Genomic DNA, 19911 nt, shown 5'->3' with positions numbered 1-19911 from the left:
AAATCTGAGTCCTAGCTCAGCTGTGTGTGAGCCTGTTTGCACCAGAGTAACCATCCCAATGTGACTGATGGAAATCTTCATGGGAATCCCTTTGCAGACTTTCTCAATTGGTGTTCACCTAAGCAAATCAGAGCTTGTTCTAACCTTTTCTGAGAAACCTTATACATTTGTAATAACAGCTTCTTTCTCTTCTTTCTGCTACTCACACCACATTGATGGAGTTTTTTTTCATCACATGCCAGTGAAAAGAGAATGAATCCCTCCTAATGAGCCCTGTTGTCCAGGAGAATCTGAAGTTATAGGACAGACATTTTTCCAGGGCATCACGAAATCTGTTTCCACATCATACCCCAAAAGGAGCTCAACAGAAAGCCTTCAAAGGCTGGTAAAGAACCTTTCCCTGCCGTAGTGTCAGTGCACAAGTATGGCCCTGAAGCTGTTCCTTCTGCGCTACAGTTCCCATCTAGCTCTCTTGTAATACTGCCATTCACCAAATGCACAAGGCTTTCCACTGTACCAGTGCCAGGGGTTTGAGGGCCCAGCTGCTGGACTTAAGCAGAGGCAGGAGGGGAGCAAGCACTGGCAGCTGTCTGAGTGGAGAGCCACGCTTCATTCCTTCTACCCCAGCTCCTGCCAGCCACGCTACACCACTGTGCTCACACGTTCACACCGTCTCTCACACTCACCCACTCACTCTTCAGTGGATTAACACTGACATTCTTCCTGGAAAGAATGCGTTCTTCAGAATCTCATGACTTCAATGTGTGGCTGTTTATAAATACCAGCATGTTGAATAGTTTTCCTCCATTGCAAAGGAACATTTCCTAATTCTCCAATGAGATACTCCATTTTATATAGCGGCTGGATGTTTTGTCTGGGTGGATATTGCAGTGGCTCCAGCAGTTTCTTACAAAGTGCCACAAAGTTCCAGATGTTGGAATTCCACCTCAGTGTTGCATTAGGAGAAATTCAGCCTTGCACTACATTTGAGGAGACCACTGGGTGTTAGTAGAAGTTAACTCAGGATGGATCCAGGCTACTCTAGGGGAGCTTTCTCTCACTGTATCTATAGCAGTGTGTCACCTTCTTAGCTATGACTGGGGACACAGGCATATTCAAGGCTGTAAGAGATTTTAATACAGTGTTATATGGCCCTGAACAGGGCAGAGTTAATGACAGCAGTAGCCGCAGCCCTATCTTCTCTTTTGTTCCCATGCAACTTTTTGTAGCACCATGTTGGATGTGTTCATCATATAATTTAGCTGTTTGTACGTGTCACCTGCTAAATCTGACATACTTACTGATTTAAGCTATGTTTTCCCAGAAAACTGGAAATGGATTTGCAATTATTTTTTTCTCTTCTGGGTATTTATGCTTGTCTCCTTAGGTTTTAAGTGTATCTCATTTTAATTATAAGTAGCATAAATAGGGAATTAGGCAAAGAAGTAAGATGCAGTGTTTCCTGTTTTCAGTGCATTGCTCTACTCTCAAATAGTGTATTTTAAGAAGTCTTGAAAAATATTTTACATTTTCTGCTAGAAGTATTCTCTGGTATTCAACACCCCCCCCCACCCCCCACCCCCCTTTGAAAAGAAAGTTCTAAAAGTAAGAAATCTCAGGTTATATTGGAAAAAAACTCTTGGTATAAAATGGTTTATAAAAAGAAGCATTATGAAAATACTGTAAGTTGGAGGCAGGTGAAAAAAAGATAAGGAAACAGATGTGTTGTAAAACTAGAAAATGCTAAACAAAGAGAAAATGTTAGCAACTGAATTTACAAAATATGAAAGCTCTGGTTGCTAGGATTTTTTGACGGAAGATACCTACTTATACAATACCTCAGGTGATGACTTGCCTACCCCTTTTCCCCTCCACTCATGTGAATAGCAGAGAGCTAGGAAAACCTACAGAGGAAAGCAAATTCAAGAGTCAGAGCCCCTGCAGCACAGAAGCCTTTTCTACCAAACATCTAACCTGTAAATCTGGGAATTGTTAGTATAACATTCTAGGCAGCTGATCTTAAGAACTGTGGTTTGGAGAACCAGGGGAATTAAGTACACTGCTTTCATGAAGAGTTTATATGCTTCAGCCTGCGCATGTGAAGATTATTTATAGAGTTAAGTCCAAGAAAACTGTTCCGTCTGGGAGAAAATGGAAACCAATGGGCAACAAAACAGTGATCGAGACATGATACCTGGGGTAAACAACTTCAAGGGAGTTAAAATAACAATAACTCAATAATCAGTTGGGAAAATGCTATTTTCCAGGCCTCGGGCAGTTACGCAGTTGGCCTGCCAAGTCTGAGAGCCCAAAGATCAAAAAGAATATGAATCTTAAAAGGGCTTTGTTGGAACAAGAAAGGAAGAAGTGGGTTGTGAGCAGCTGCCTGAGGATGAGAGGAAGAGTCTGAAAAATAAAAGGGAGCGCAGCTGAGCCCGAAGGTGAAGATAACTGAACAGAGTGGGAAAACATGGGCTGAAATTCATACTGCACAGTGCTTATTTCAGCAGCAGGTGGAAGTAAATCCTTGTGCACCTGGGCATATGGTAACTAGAAATATCTGATTACCATCAGGATTTGCACTGATATCCAGGCTTTTGATAGGGTTTGGTTTTTCAGTGGACAAGGAAGTGAGCAGACTCTAAAACTGGATTTTGGAGCTGAAATTTGCTCATAGTTTGGAATTCAGCCCTTTTTGTTCTAATATCTCCCGATATTAGCCAGACTGTTCTACGCAGTGGAGAAATTTCTTGTCAGCTTTACTTACAAAGATCTGTGTATATAATACACTATAATAACTATTTCGGAAGTTGATTCCCTAGCTGGGGTTTGTTTGGTATTTTTTTGAATCCCACCATGCCTGCCTTCCACCCCATCCTACAGATTTGTCTTGTCTGTCCAATACCTTTGTTCATCAAGTAATGTTCATCAAGCTACTCCGTGTTGGCTGAGCTTCAGTAATTGCTGGTGTTTCTGTCCATTACTGGCTGGTGGAAAAAGAAAAGTCTTAGAGGTTTGTTTATTTACTCTAAGTAAAAAAATATATTGCATTGAAATTGTCTGGAAAGTAAGACCCTTCCTGTTGAACTCCTCTGGAAAATACTGTGTTTGAACATGATTGTGGACATATTTCCTTTTCCCTTCCCCTTTTCCCTCTTTTCTCTTCCCCTTTGCCATTAATGCTGATCTTAAGCTATAAAGGCTAAGACAAGCCATACACAGCCCTTCAGTAAATTAATTGTGGTCTTCCACATGCAGCACTCTCAACATCCCATCTGCTAATTCAACTCCCAGCAACTATATTCAATGTTTTCTACTGAAAACAAAAGCTCCTTGAGACAACAGCATGTAAGTACAAGCATTGTCTATGTGGGATGAGAGTTTATGTTTGGAATGACTCTTTTGTCTTTGAAACCCTGAAAACCTTAATAACTATTTTGGATGCTGATTCTCTGGCTGGGATTTGTTTGGGATTTTTTGGAATCCCATCGTGTCTGCCTCCTACCCCATCCTACACATTTGTCTATCTGCTATGGCTCAGCAGTTGAGCTGCAGGCTCCACGGAGCAAGGATTGTCATTATCTTCATGCCTCAATGAATTGGCTGCTACATGCTGCAAAAATATTTGTTACAAAATAATAGCAACAGCTCATCCGAGTGGCATTCACTTAAGTACTGAAATACTGCTTTTGAATTCAGAATATCTTGTTCAAATCTTCAAAATCTTCCTTCTTGCTCAAAGTAGGAAAATACTACGTATTCTGAAAGGGAAGCTCTCAGCAGTATAAACACCATAGCCCACAGCAGAACAGAGATCATTTGATCGTGATTCTCATGTTGGAGTACGTGCAGTTGGAACACAAAGCCCTAAATAAGCTTCTAAGCTGTGCTGAATGATCACCATTTTGGATAGAATATTTGGTGGGTATTGGAATAGATATTGCATTTTTATGAGTGCTTAAAATTCTCCCAGTGGACCTTAACAATAATTCAGCTTGCTGAGCAGTTGCTGACAGACCCTTATGGTGTAGCTAAGTCCATTCCATCTCTCCTTAATAACACAAATGTATGCCAGTTATGTTACAGGCACACATCTGCCCCAGATTTGTGTCAATGTGGGCTTGGATGTCGAGGTCAACCCATGGATTAATGTTAGCATGGCGTATTCAGTGATGCAACAGCTCATTTTTGTTTCACCTCTGTAAGGAACTAGCTTCATGGTTCCATTGAAGATAAAACTATGCTAGCTCATACAGCAGAGGATTATAAAGTCTATCAGAAATACTGTACCTCAGAGTTTTCAAAGTGATGTATTACCCTTGTGCATCTTCCTCTGTAAAACTAATGTCCACCTAAGCAACTCTGCATCTTGGCTAAGGGCCGACCATGCTTTCAGCCTAAGGCAGGTAAAAGGAAGGCTCAGGACCGCTTCCAAGAAACTGCCATCACAGGGGAGGCATTGACAGCCTCATGAAACCCATGGAAAGGTGAGGTCTTCAACTGTCACAGATCTACAGCTCTGATTCGTTACTGAACAGCATCCTCACTGGAGGAAAGATACGGACTTGGAAAAAAAAAGTCTTGAAAGTGATTGAAAAGAATAAAAGATGACACTAGTGGTCCTGGCTCTGCACAGTACTCAGGGAGCCTACTCTGACACCCTGCCAGGTATGTTCAGTGAGAGGGTAGGACTGGAGAGTCAGTGATGAGAATGGTATTTTAATACTCAAATGCCCTGTACCAGCCATAGCCCCCTGTGACCTTTCCCCATGAGGACTTCTGGGCCTGGCAATTAGGAAAAAAGAAGAAATGTGCTGCATTCAGAGATGTTTGTGTAGAGGCTACAAACATGGGAACAATGTCTTCTGCAGGACCAGTGGATGTCAGCTCAGGGGTGTGGGAACTGGGAGCAGCACATCTGGTTTCAGGGGCGTTCACTGTGTTCCATCAATAGCAATTTTCAGGATTTCTGATGCCTTTTTGCTTTGGCTTCATCTACAGCTCTTGACCCTTTCCCATGAATTCTCTTGCTTTTTTCTACTCTTCTTCAGCATAACAGAAATAAGCATTGTGTTTGGTTTTTTAATATAATGAATTGTTCAAACTCGCCAACAACAAAGCCTTATTCCTTGGGAAAAAAATTATTACAAATAAATAAGGAAACATTTTTAATGATCAAAAGCACTCAGCATCTCTGACTGATGTAATCTGGAGCCTTCCCACAGACACTGATTTCATTTATAGCTGGACTAAGGGCAGGAAGACATGCATAGGAGTTAAATATACATATTTTTTTTTACATCTGTGACCTGTTGAAAAGTGATATAGAACATGGGAGACAGAGATAAAGACTAAATAATTACCTGAATAGATAAATTAATGGTGATACTTTTAAATAGATAGGATGAGTGATCAAGAACTTCATAATGGCTTGTTGGAGGTATTTAAGGCTCTCATTCCACTTATAAATTTCATTTTCTATTTGACAACAGGAACAATATATCATCTATTACCAGGAGACAGTACATGAGTAGGAACAGGAGGATCTACATTTATGTTTTATTGACAGTACCTCACTAAATATAGAACCTTGATATGTATGAAGCAAAAATTTCTTCATTTTGATTTTACTGCTGATAGAGGGAAGGCTGCCCTAACGTCAGTAAAACTGTGAAATATCTTTTTATACGGCTATCTAATACTAATAACACTCACTGAATATCAAGGTAAAAATGTATTGCTCTGTCTTCTGACTCCATTCTCAAAGAAAGTACTCCATAGAAAGAAATTATTTTCACCCACTTACACGATTTTGACAATCTGGTTCCTTGTTTCTTTCCCAAATTGTTCTATTGATATCCATGGAATAGAAACACCGTGTCTCTGTATCTATCCACGCATTTTCTTCTTCCAGCACATATTCCAAAGTAATCTTGTGTCATAAGTAAATAAACCCCAAACCATGTTTTATTACCTCTTGGTGTTCTGTGTTTGCTATCCAACATTACTTCATAACCCACCAAGCTTATGAAGGGATTTTCAAAAAGCATTTCTGGAAAAGCTGGTCAGATGTCTTTCCACTGGACTGAAAGAAATATTTTTTGACTTTGTGTGGTTCTGTGTCAAAGCCAAATTCATGTCTGGGTAGATGTTGTTTCTTATTTTTGGCAGATAAGACAATGATGCAACAACACTACTGTCTCCGCATTCCTCATATTTGGGGATCATTCATTTAGCAAGGCCTTACTAACACGCTGTTGTTTGTCTCTAAGAAGCATATCAGAGATGACAGAACCAATGTGAGAATTTAGTTTTGTGGATCTTAAGCTCTTTTTCATTACAAATATGAATTGGTGACTAGATCTTTGCACTGCGACTGTATTTACATTTGTATCTTAGATTTTATTTTCCTTCTATTCATCCTTTACACCAAGTGTTTTTGTGCCTTCATTTCCATCCAAATGATGGTTTCCCCTGTATGAAGTGGTTTTGAGCTCTTCCGTAGATCCAAAGTTAAACTTCTTATTTATCTAGATGGTAGTAAATAATGCCTTCTTAAGGAAACTGGATTCATGGACTGAATCTACTGAAAAAATATTGTTGTTAATAAACTAATCTTTATCTTAATTTTGACCTTACATCTACCTTTTACTCATCAATGGAGCAAACTCAGAAAAAATTGCTTTATCTTAAACACTGCATCTACGTTAACAGCCATGCTATTCCTTCATTAACTTACAGGTAAAATTGGCAATTCAATCCGTCCCTCCTTGCTGCTTCTGGCTCTGTGATCTGGACTGTTTGTGGAACTAAGGGTTACTTTAGAATCATAGAATCATAGAATAGTTAGGGTTGGAAAGGACCTTAAAATCATCCAGTTCCAACCCCCCTGCCACGGGCAGGGACACCTCACACTAACCCATGCCACCCAAGGCTCTGTCCAACCTGGCCTTGAACACCGCCAAGGATGGAGCATTCACAGCTTCCCTGGGCAACCCATTCCAGTGCCTCACCACCCTCACAGTAAAGAACTTCTTCCTTAGATCCAATCTAAACTTACCCTGTTTAAGTTTGAACCCATTACCCCTTGTCCTGTCACTACAGTCCCTGATGAATAGTCCATCCCCAGCATTCCTATAGCCCCCCTTCAAATACTAGAAGGCTGCTATGAGGTCTCCACGCAGCCTTCTCTTCTCCAGGCTGAACAGCCCCAACTTTCTCAGCCTGTCTCCATACGGGAGGTGCTCCAGTCCCCTGATCATCCTTGTGGCCCTCCTCTGGACTTGTTCCAACAGTTCCATGTCCTTTGTATGTTGAGGACACCAGAACAGTACACAATACTCCAAGTGAGGTCTCACAAGAGCACAGTAGAGGGGCAGGATCACCTCCTTCGACCTGCTGGTCACGCTGCTCTTGATGCAGCCCAGGATACGGTTGGTTTCTGGGCTGCGAGCGCACACTGAAGCCGGCTCATGTTCATTTTCTCATCCACCAACACCCCCAAGTCCTTCTCTGCAGGGCTGCTCTGAATCTCTTCTCTGCCCAACCTGTAGCTGTGCCTGGGATTGCTCCAACCCAGGTGTAGGACCTTGCACTTGGCATGGTTAAACTTCATCAGGTTGGCATCAGCCCACCTCACAAGCGTGTCAAGGTCCCTCTGGATGGCATCCCTTCCCTCCAGCATTACGATTCAGACTTTCAAGCCCAAATGTCTTCCTAGCTGCAAGCAATGTCCTTACTGGAAATGAAGAAGGCAGAATGTAAGTCTCTAATAGATAGAATACCTCAATGCCACACAGTCACCAGTCAAATACACTGTGTATGTTAACAGTGTGGGAACAGAGATGCAAAACTGTTGAAGGAAATAAGCAAGTGATCTTAATAGCTAAGTAACATTGTCCTTTTTAAAACGTTTTGTTTAGTTTTGGTGCTTTTTTTCTGTGACTCACACAGCACAAGGCTTGTACACTATGGAGAGTTGCTCTCTTGGTGATTTAAATTATATTCAGTTTCTCAGTCTCATTTTACTGTTCATTAATACTCATTCCTTGCAGTGAGAAGGTCTTGTATCTGCACACTCCTTTAAACCACTCACACTAATTAGCAGTTGCTCATTATGCAACAAATGCAGAATATCATTTAGTACTAACATTAGACAGAGAAGATACTTCAAGAACTGAAATGTGAAGTCCTCATCATTGTAAATCTTTTTACAATAAAAGTAAGCTTGAAGGGCAGGGTTTACACACAGTGCATTGCTCACATCCCTTGCCTGTTCGTCGCTTGCTCTTTTAAAGCTTTGCAAGTAATCGAGCACCATGTTGACAGTAAGAAATTTATTTCATATTATTTGTGGGATAATTTGGTTTTCTCAGAACTCCCGGAGGTCCGAAGGAACTCATCCTGCAGATCTACTCTCTGTAGGTGAGTGTGAACTTCAGAGACCCATATCCTAACCTGTAATGCTACAGCTTTTGTCCTTACTTTTTATTTTTAATGAAAACATTTCATGGTATGTGATCTTGCAAGCACTTAAATTAATCTCCTGTAAAACTGGTCCATGAAATCTTAATCAGTCCCTTAAAAAGACAAATCCAAGAGATTTTCTGGGACCTGATTCTTCTACTTACATAGTTAAACCTTGTGTTCAAAGTAATAACCTTGGTTATAGTGACTCAGCTGATAGATTAATATACAGTCCAACCTGCACAATGAAAATTTGGGCACTCATTTACAACTGCGTGAACTATTTATAATTCAAATAACCTCCCACAACCCTTGTATGAATGTTATTGTTTGTGTAGTTACAGATAAAAATTATCTTGTTCATAAACTGGATGAACTGTGCATAAATCCTTGATGTTAATGAGTGGGATTTTGTAACCTAAGTAACATACAGAAGCACTATAACATGCAGAAGAAATTACTTTTGCCAGAAAAAGTTGCTTCACTGAGTTCTATTTAGTTTTTCTTCATAACAAACTTGCCTAATCTCAGTTTCTTTAACTTCTGTTAAAATATTAAATAACATTGTATCAATTGCATCCCCTATGACATTAAAGGGAATGGGAAGCTTAAGCACAAATTAATTGCATTCCAAATTGCGGCATATAGCTTAATAAACCTAATTTAAAGGACCTCAGAACAATGACATTTATGCTTTAATTAGAGCAGATGAAAGCTGTGCTGTGCACTTTTAGACAAACAATTTTTCTTGTGGAACTCGGCCTTTCTGACAAGGTGCAAATTTCCCTGCAGTATGCCACATGTCAGTCATGTCTGGCTTCCCGGAGATGGACATTGGCAAAATAAAAATAGAATAAAAAGTAATAGAAAATGAATAAGTATAAAAAAAACCCCAACAAAACCAAACATTAGGGAGAGCTAAGCAGACAGTACAGGCAGCTTTAAAGCAAGGCTTTCTCAAGAGCAGATTGGACTTCCCAGGAAAATGAAATCATTTGTTTCTCTTTAAGGAGAAGTTTTTTTCTTTAAGGAGAACACATTAAAAAGACTAGATATGTTCCAAAACCAACAATAACAGTTTAAGATGATAAATGTTATTTTAATGATCCCCATCTACTCTGGTATTCTAATGACAGCACATGCGGTTAAAGCACAAAACATCAATACTGCAAAGAAACAATTGACATGAGATAAAACCCCCATTCAAAATCAGAGATAGATTAATAGACCTAATTTACTTCAAAGGTATTCACAAACTGTTATAAAAAACAGATTGGTCATAAGACTTAGTTGTTACCATATGCATTTCACAGATTCTGTGTTATGTTCCTTGTGCTGGCACACTGACTAATGATTTCAAGACTGTTCCCCAGACAAGAACACGACAATTTGTATGTTGTGCATTAAAGCTCTTTGTGCTCCATAGCAAAATGAAACATAAATTTTGCAGGAGAATTTAGATGTTCTTTCACAATCTGGTCTGGTAAAAAGGAAATCGTGTAGGAGCTTAATATATATTTAAAACCGAGACTCTTACTGAATGCAGATGAATAATGTAGTATGCATACTGCACTTGCATTTACTTTAATTTTATGGGGTTTTTTAAATGCTATTTTATTATCTTGCAGGTTTTTATATTAAGAACTTCAGCACATCATTTAGCTATTGTCTTAGGTATGACTGTAGGTTTTTTTTGCAATTAGACAGAGTTGGAGGCACTCAGGACCACAGGATAAGCAGAGCAGGCAGGCAGACTTGTTGAATATAACAGCAATGTAATTGTTTACTCTGAATCTTAATGGCAGTAATTAAAAATGTCAGTATTGTCAACAATCCAACAAAATTATCAATGCTAAGCACAGGTATTTGGAAATATAGCCACAATATACCTTAAAAAAAGCAGATCATAAAATAACAACTGAGGAGGGCTGGTGTGGCAACAGTGCATTCAAGTCCAGAAAGCTGTGGCGAATTGCTTCATTTAATAGAAGTATTTCATATTGACTTTTGCAATTTATCCTATTTTGACTTAAGTATTAGAAAAATATATTACAAAAGGCTAAGCCGAGTACATAAAGATTGTAGGTAAAACTAAACATTTTTCTCTGGTTGAAATGGGCCATTTTGATATGACTGAAATAAAATCAGTAAGTAAATAATGCCTCCAGCTTTTTTCGAAAATCTTTTTTGGCAAAAATAATGCATGTTCCAAAGGAGCACTTTGATGAAACTGCAGATTCTGGAAAAAAATGTTCTGTTCAAGTAATGTCAGCGATCTCTATTTTAGGGCTTATTCAGCAATTTAGTGAATATAAAAGCTAACACCTCTCTCTCCTCATAATCAGGAAGGACTAGAGAGAGATATATTTTTTAAATGGAAATTAATTTTGGAAAAGGCTAGAATTGTAGGATGTGTGTGGCACCTGGCCAAGTACTTGATATTATCTGTTAATTGGAACTCGAATTCTTTCTCTGTTTTGCATGCATGTATGCCTGAGAAGTGATAAAACCAGGGCAGTTCTATGTGGGACTGTATGCTACAGAAGTTCCTTAAAATCATCCCTATAAATGGTCACCCCTCGCTAGCAAGAGGTGCATGTCTAACTTCCAAATTCTGATGGAATTGAAACTTAAGAGTTCATTTATCTTAGACTTTAACAGCCCAAAGTATTAGTAGGAAGCCCAGGCTGCTGAAGAACACGCTCCTCTGCACAAACAGGACAGTGCTGGTGAGCCACGTAATGGATATTAGACTATCTGGGAGTGAAGCTCCAACCCCATGTGATCTGGTGGTGACAAAAAGCCATGAATTTACTGAGTATTATTTCTTCTGCCTGGTGGTGAAGACAGGGATAAATGAGCAGTTACCATTGAGTTTTTCTCTATTTTAATCCTCAGATATGCCCCACAGGATCGCACATAAGAATGTGAAAACATTGAATCATGCCATTTAATTGTGGGTACTTAAACCTTCGTTTGACTGTGGCAGAGTTTTGATTCTGAAGACACAATACAGAAAACCAGAAAAGTTAGTGTTAATCTGCCCTTAAAATTATGGGGTAAATAAAGTGTGAATTCCAGAAAAATAATTTGTGTTTTAAGAAATGATTTTTCTTCCCCATTATCAGTATTTTGTTGTAACACAACCCAGTGGAGTGGGTTTTGCATTTGTGGCTGTGTGTTGCCAAGTGATGGTTAGATGATTAGTAATTCAACATGACCTTGAATCCTATCACCCACAAACTGGTAATCACACATCTTATGTCTATTTTGCTACTGCTTTGAACAAGAGAAGATGGAAGGAGTTGCCTTCTTCATGAATATTAGCATGAATACTAGCAGCAGGGCTAATCTGATCCCATATGGTATTAATAGAAGTTAATTCTTTTTTTTTTAAACAATTCAAATAATGTCTGAGAACAGCATTTGATATTAGTCATGATAGCACGAAAATACTGTATCAATAGTTTTCCATGAAAAATATTGCATGAAATGATGTATTTTGCTAGTCTTCAGGACACATTGATATTTATTTGGTCATCTGTGCTCCTAGGGTAAGGCACTGAGAGGTACTACAAATCCTCCAAACACATACCAAGGAATTTGTTAATTGGGAATGACAAGAGGAGAATGATCTTCATTGGGAAAATGCAGACTACTCACTCCTATTTTTATGACCAACTTTCACTTCAGGATGAGATTCTTGAAGGTGTGATTTCCTCAAGCCTTTAGAAGATGTTAAAATCAGAGAGGTTGTTACTGTAAAAGTTGGTCAGAGAAACTCTCTAAGACTCAACTTGGAGTTCTAGAAAGCAGGCATTCTAAATACAGCTCAGGGTAAATAGGGGGATGCAGCCCTTATCCGATCCTCATTTTGGCACTGGACAATGTCAAAACTGTGTACACATTCTCACTACTGGGCTTTGACCATTCAAAAGGTGAATCTACCTACATGGCTCTGTAACATCCAGCAGCTTTCAGGTAGACTGATCACAATTAGGAAGTCTCACTGTCCTCTCCAGACATCATCTGTTTCAGGCAACAGGAGCCACAGAGGAAACATTAGACTGATGCCAAATATGATTAAAGTCAAATTTAGACAAAGATCAGCTGTGTCCAGCACCATTCCAGGAAGTGCTGGGGGCAGTACTTTCCTGTGATCTCATTTTATTACTTAGGCTCTGGCTAACCACATTTCACACAGCTCCCTCCTGCACTTGCTCACCTCTCTGGTCTGTCTCCATCATTCACAGCCACTGCCACAGATGCTGGCAATGCAATTGTAGCATGGGGGAAAGTGTGTAGCCCTGTCCAGACAGATACAGCTGCATAGCTTAATATCCTCCCTAGTGGGGTTTGGGAATTAGCATAATCCCTGTGGTCCTCTGTAGCTCCAATGCACCAAGGGCATTCCTCGAAATCCTGTTCTCTGATTTTGCCTTCCATCACTGTTCAATACTCTAAATGATAGATCGTAAGTTGAGGTGAAGCAAACGTGCTTAGAATGGAAAATCCCTGACAAAACCTGTAAACATCACATTACAAAATGATAGCTCAGGCTCTGAAGAATCAGTCACCAATCCACCGTTCTTCTGGTCTCTCTTTATCTGTCCTTCTGCTCTCACCAATGGACAGGATAAAATACATCATGAAAGAGGCAGTATGAAAAACCAGTGTCGTGCTTACATCCCACCGACAAAGCTTTACAGGTATTTCATTTCCAGGCTTCTTGTGAGCAAGCTGCCCTGGAGCAAATGCCACTTGGGGAAAAATGTTGCTCTGGAGCAGTAATAAGTGGCTTTTCCAGACGTGTGCTAGCCAAAAAGAAAAAGCCCAAAGTATCATCCTAGATCTCATCACATTGAATTTGCAGTATGGTGACTGTAAATAAACAGTAACTACTTTTTCTTTCTTTTCTTTTCTTGGACAAAGATGAGTGGGAAAAGGAAGATCCTTATTTTCTAGCTTCCACGCAAATGCATTTATGTAATATTTGCCATGAGCCTTATCTTCAACAGAACTTTGTGGATGTGAAGCGCTCAGGTATAGTGAATTTAGATGAGATGAACACAGTAAAATGCATTTCAGTCTCTGGACTTAGGATATTTTGTGATAAATTTCCCTACTGTTTTGTCCAATTCAAACCACACACTTTAGGCATTGCTATTCCAGTCTTTTTCTTATAAGCATTCATCCCAGCGTGCCTTGCTGTGCTATTTGCACTGTACCATTATCTCCTACCCCAAAAGATGCAGCTACAAAACAGGAATCTATGTGCCAACTTCATCAATGTGCTGTTTAAAATCCTGACACTCAGCCTCGTGTTTGAGGGGATCAATACACGATCCAGCCCAGCTGGATAGAAATTAATTGATGTGGCATTTTACAATTAATTCAGAACACTAGGCTAATGCTAAGAGAGGTTTTAATTATGCAGATGAATCCTCCTACTGCATGAATTCCCTTAGTTGCAGTTTGCTGGAAGCTGCAAGAGTACAGCAGAGGGGAGTATAACTCAGTGTTTGCCTTGTCTTTACCCTGTTTTCTGAAGCATTGCAGAGTTAGTGGACACTGCCAGAAACAAAGTGCTTGGCAAGGTGGATCTTCAGTCTGGTTAGTTGTTATATACTGACAACTGTTTTTAACAAATATACTAATACACTTTAATTTTCATATATTATCAGATACAGTAAAAGAATTAAGATTATATTGGAGGTGACCTGGATGGATTGATAAGAATGTAAAATTATCTGTGGCTATATATCCAGCTATTAAAATATTCAAGATGGTTCTTCCTTCTTTGTTAACGCAAATGCAAGAGCCATAAAGCATATGGTAAGGGATGCTCCATCACTTTTAAAGAACACTTCTGCTAACGTAGAAATGAATTATGATGCATTCCATAATTCAGGGATTAGATTTTTGAACATAATTAAGCATGTACTGTCTGTTATTTGAGACACAGGTACACGTGTTCAGTTTGTATATTTCAGAAATAAAATCCAGTAGGAAGCTACCAAAAATATTTCATGCAGGCTTTAAATGGAAGGATCTGCTGAGAATTTGCATAATGTCTTACTTGTGAAATGTAAAACCTGCCATAAATCATAATTCAATTTATAAGACAATTAAATGCCTGTGTTTCTGTTCTCTTTTATGGTTCTTGGAAATTGTTATCTTGTGTAGCTGGAGAAAGAAGGGCTAAAGAAAGCAACGAAGGAGCACATTAGAACAGAGGGCAAGTATCAGACAGACGCTTTCTTCACATATTTGTTCTTTCAAGCTGTCCTGTGCTCAACTGAAATAGCACAGCATGCTTCAGATTCCTCATAATTTCTTATTTTCCTTAAAACACAGATTGCCTTCTATGTCTCATAGGACTCAGACAGTTTTGTTGCAATTAACTGTGAGAGATTTTCTTCCATTTTAGTCTTTTTGCAGCTTTCGATCCTCAGTAAATCTCTCTGATGAGATAAAGAAAACTCTGTGAGGAGAATAGAATGTTGTTTATGAAATTTATCACAATACTTTTCATAAATTCTCATTTCAAACAAGGCAAAGGCCTCCACCAAGTTGGCAGCAGTATTTTTGTAACATACCATGTTCTTAAAGTATACTTTTCAAACGGCATTCCCATAAATGTAAACATGCCCTGGCCCTACTTTTAGTTTTACTGTATGCCAGAACATAGCAATCTTTTGTGGATTACAGACAGATCAACCCTAGCAATATTGTAAATCTAGAAATCATGAACCAAGAAATTAAATACTTTTGCCAAGATGTGTGGATGTTACATTACTTCAATCTTTACATTTTATTGCATTCATAGACTTTGTGATAGAGCAGATGGGGCAGCAGGAATCTGGGAAATTGGCAGTTTGGTCGCACCCTGAGCAGTGAGTGAAAAAAGACCTTTTTTCCGTACAAAGGTACCAGCTCTGGTTTTACTGTTCATTTTTATTAAACTGACAATTTTTTTTCTCCAGCTAGTATTGTAGGAGTTGAGGGGATGTCACACAGTGGCAAAATTGTTAAAGAAAGCCCTCCTTTTGCTGGAACTACTAGTGATGTGCATGCTTGTTCCTGAAGAATTTAGCTTATTCTTACCCTTATTCCTGAAGGTGGAAAGGGAAGGTGTTCATGACTATCTACTGACTTGGAACATCATTTCTGTATCTCCAACCAAATAGGTCTCAGTCACTTTATGCTTTAAATCATAATATCCTGATTAAAATATAGCAGAAACACATCCCTTCAAATGAGTAAGTTTTTATTTTATTTCAAAGTGAGAAACATGGGATTTGGGGAAAAAAGACTTGACTCAGATAGTTCTGCATTCCGTGCCAGTTTGCTGATTCAGGCCCCGGTGCTATTTCTGGGATCTATCTTTTTGTTCACATCTCAAGGTTTTGGTAAGTAGACTAGCATTGTTTATAGTTCTTTTGTTTTTTACCTGGCTGCTTCCCAGAATGCTTCCAGGAATATCAGCAAGTGTGCACTGTCAAAACTGTATCCCCAGACGCTATGCGGTCAGTTCTGCCCAAGGTAACCACCAACAGTCTCTAATGATGCGTACTGTTGGCACTGCTTCTGCCAGTGAGGGATGTTAATATCAGGAAGTAAAATAAAATCTGCTTGGCAAACATTGTAAAGAAAGCAAGCTATGTGCTAATGTGTTTGCACCACTTATTCCTCTCTCAGGCTTTATAATCAAGTTTCATTGTTTAAATTTTGGTTATTAACACATAGTTAAGTTTATGCAAACTTAGAAGAAGCTTGAAACATTAGAGCTGAAGTTAAGAGATAAAAGATGCCTGTGTGCTTGGTTCCTAGTCCATGATTTTACTAGCAGAAAAATACTTGTCTGATCTCAGTTACATTTCTTAGGTAAGAGGACTTCTGCCACAGACATTTCACCTTTAGGAGGGTTTCTCTAATACTCAATGTCATTTTCCCTGGAGGAAAACCACTGCAAAATTTAACAGCGATAACTGTAGAGAAAATCATAGAAATTACATTTCTGTACCTCCAGGACTGAATAGAGATTAATATAACTTCCACATTCTTCTCTAGGTATTTTATTGCATTTTATAGGCAGAATACAATTTTCTCTTAAATTATATGGGATAGTTTAAAGAACAAGGTTGTAATTTCCTTAACAAATGCTTTTAAGACCTTCCTATGATAGTTCATGCTTTAAATGTCATCATTTTCTCTATAGCTTATTTAGACAAGTGTGGTCATCCATATGTGACAAAACAAATTAAAAAGGGCATGTAATGATCCAGTTCTGAGTACTTGGGTAGATGGGGTTGCTTAATATACATATATCACACTTATTCCAAACTATCTGAGACTTTTGGACGAATTGGGTGCAATATATTAACTCAATTACAATAGAAACATGGATCAAAGACTGTAGCTGGGAGGTCTTATTAAAGTATGAGACTTTATTAATGTCCCTGGCTTTGATTATACTGCATTAAAATGTCTGAAACTTCTCTTAGCTGTTTCATGTCCCCAGAGAAGAAAATCCTGCTGCGGAACTGTAGGTTCAAGTTTTCAGACCTTGTTTTTCAGTTCTGTTAAAGTGGAATTATCATAAATTGGTAAGAAAGCCAAAGACCTTTTTTATCCATTTTTGACACTGTACATACATTGTTACTAGCTTCAATTTATTACCTTTTTCTTTTGTGATTTTTGTTTGTGGACTTGACTCATTCACAAGGGGTAAACCATCTTGGAAAGACTTCAGATTTTCAAAGGAAATAATTAAAAACCTTGTCTTTCCTCTATTTCATAGAACCATAGAATGGTTTGCATTGGAAGAGATCTTAAAAATCATCTAGTTCCAACCTCACTGCTATGGGCAGGGACATCTGCCACATAAAAATAAATATAAATATATAAAGAAGTAAACATGTTTCAGAAATTATTAGTACATAGCATGGGATGAAAACACATAGAAAGGTACAACTCCAGGTTTTCCACTTTGCAGGCCAGAACTAGCTTTCAAAGGAAAAGCATTAATGAAAAGCAGTTACAGTGTGCTGTGATGCTCAACTGATCTATTTCTACTTCTAGTGCCAAGACGCAAAATACACATATATGCTGAGCTCTACCATCAGTGATAATAGCCCTCCAAATTGGAAACAATCATTGAAAGACACCTAGCAGACATTCTCTGGCACATAATAACAAGATTGAGATAAAAATCACTTTTCTTAATTCGTTTACTTTCCTGTTGCTACACATCATGTCAACACTTGTTTGTAATTATATTAATATGGTAAGTGAAGCACCCCCTGTTGTGCCACATGAACAGGAAAAATGTTGCATTTTGTCAACTTGCATGTGCATCAGATTTTGAGCTTGGTATTGATACAGAGCTGTTTAATCTCTCAGCAACTGCAAGGGCAGAGTCCAGTGCTGTCCCTGCTTTTGTTGTGAGGAGCCTCATTTCACAGGAATTAGGCTTTCAAGGTACACAGCTTGCATGAACTTGGAGAAATTAATTCAGTAACTACAGTGATTTTGTGTTGTACTGTGTATACTTCTTTGTATTACAGTGAGAATAAAACACAGAGCCTGCATTTCTACCATTAGTAAAACATGACTTTAAAAGCAGTGATGATCTTTCTCTTCAGTTACTGGTTTTACAGATCTCACCACGGGTATGGAAAGGCTCAGAATGAGATAGCAAGGAAGTAGTTTATTACAAGCAAACACAGAATAGTTCCATTAATTTATGGATTGTTTCAGGGATTCTGAAAGGCTCTGCTAATGCTGCCTATTAAGATAGAGAAAATGGGGAGGAGAGAAAATCAATCTCATTTCTGTATCCATTTAAGTGAACAAAGAATTACGTGTGAAACCGAACAGAGCGAGCCAACAAAGCTCACACCAAACAAAAAAAGAAAAGCAGCTTTATTTTGCATAATGATGTCTGAATCACAGTAGATTTGACAGAACGTGTTCCATCCTAAGCCCTGAGGTCTTATTTAGGTAGAGCACAGTATCAAATATACTGGCTGAAATGTGCTCTTTCTGGGCTAATCTAGTGTCTCATGGGATATTATGCAAGGGGACAACACACACACTGGTATTGGTTTATATTCAGTCATTATATTCAGGCTTATTCCATACATCTGTTGAAAGCTATGATAGCGCACTGTCAGATACCTCTCAGTTTGTTTCTTCCGGGGTGGCTTCCTTATCTCTAAAATAGAAATGAAGTAAGAAATATTAATGTTTTTCTGTATGAGAGAGATAACTTTTAACTCACGGATACTTGTAAATGCCTTCAGAGGACACTTCACAAGTGTCCAACGCTATAAATTACGGTTTTATAAGCTATTTTACTAACATAGTCTTAGGGGGTTTGTCCCATAGACTTTATGGATGTCTGTATCTTGACATAATGCAGGCTCATGGAAAAGTTCTCATGAGCAGTATTACCTGTGCAATTTGAACATGAGACTTTATAGAAAGGAATTGAGCTATAACCTGTTTTCTGCAGCAGGGTGAGCTCTTCCAAATCTTGCTTTCCTCATTAAAGGTAAGAATCTAGAAATACTGTGACCAAGGATCTCTGAAATCACCACAATGTTTTATCTGAATGGAAATAAACTGTATTTACAAAATTACTAATAATAACACAGTTATTATTATTAGTTATTATATATACTATATATATTATATATATTAATATATATTTTTATTATTAGTTACGCTTCTAGTATTAGCAGCGTAAATGCCTTAAGATAAGAATTAAGATTGCCTGCTGAGTATCCAGAACTTCACACCATCAGAAGGCACTAAAGTAGTGAGATGCTTAGAAAAACAGCTCAACTTCTGATGGGCAAAACCACAATAAATCAAAGATAAAGTAAACTTTCTAGATAAGGAGGAGCATTTAATGCTACTCTGATTAAACTCATCTACAGAAAATGAGTAAACACAGCTTTCATACTTTCTCCATCTTTCTGCCAATTTACATCTTAATGGCTAAACTATTCCAGGTTACTTATTCAGCAAAGCACGGGATTCATTTGCAACTTTTCATTTTGAGTGCTTCCATTAACTTCTGCAGGGCTGTTCAGGGCAACTGAGCACAGACATGGGGAAGCGTTTAAAAATTAACAGGCCTTTGCAGCATTCCAGGGTGTGAAAAAGCCATCAAAAATATTTTATCAGTATTATGTACACACTACACGTGACTGCTGCAGTTATTACACTGGTGGCTTTTCACAAATCTTGCAATTTGTTTGTTCTTTGATACTGGGGCTTTTTTCTACTTAAAGACCTGAGATTATGAGAAAAATCTCAGATTTCATTGAAAGTGTATTTTTAGTCCTTGTGTTTGTAATGGAAAACCTTACAATGTGAGCTGAGAGAGTTACAAAGGATCAGTTGTTCAGTTGCACTACTTAGCTTGGATGTGGG

This window comes from Psittacula echo (genome assembly GCF_963264785.1).
Source record: "Psittacula echo genome assembly, chromosome: 10".
NCBI classification, from domain to species: domain Eukaryota; kingdom Metazoa; phylum Chordata; class Aves; order Psittaciformes; family Psittacidae; genus Psittacula; species Psittacula echo.
This window is presented reverse-complemented; position numbering follows the sequence as displayed.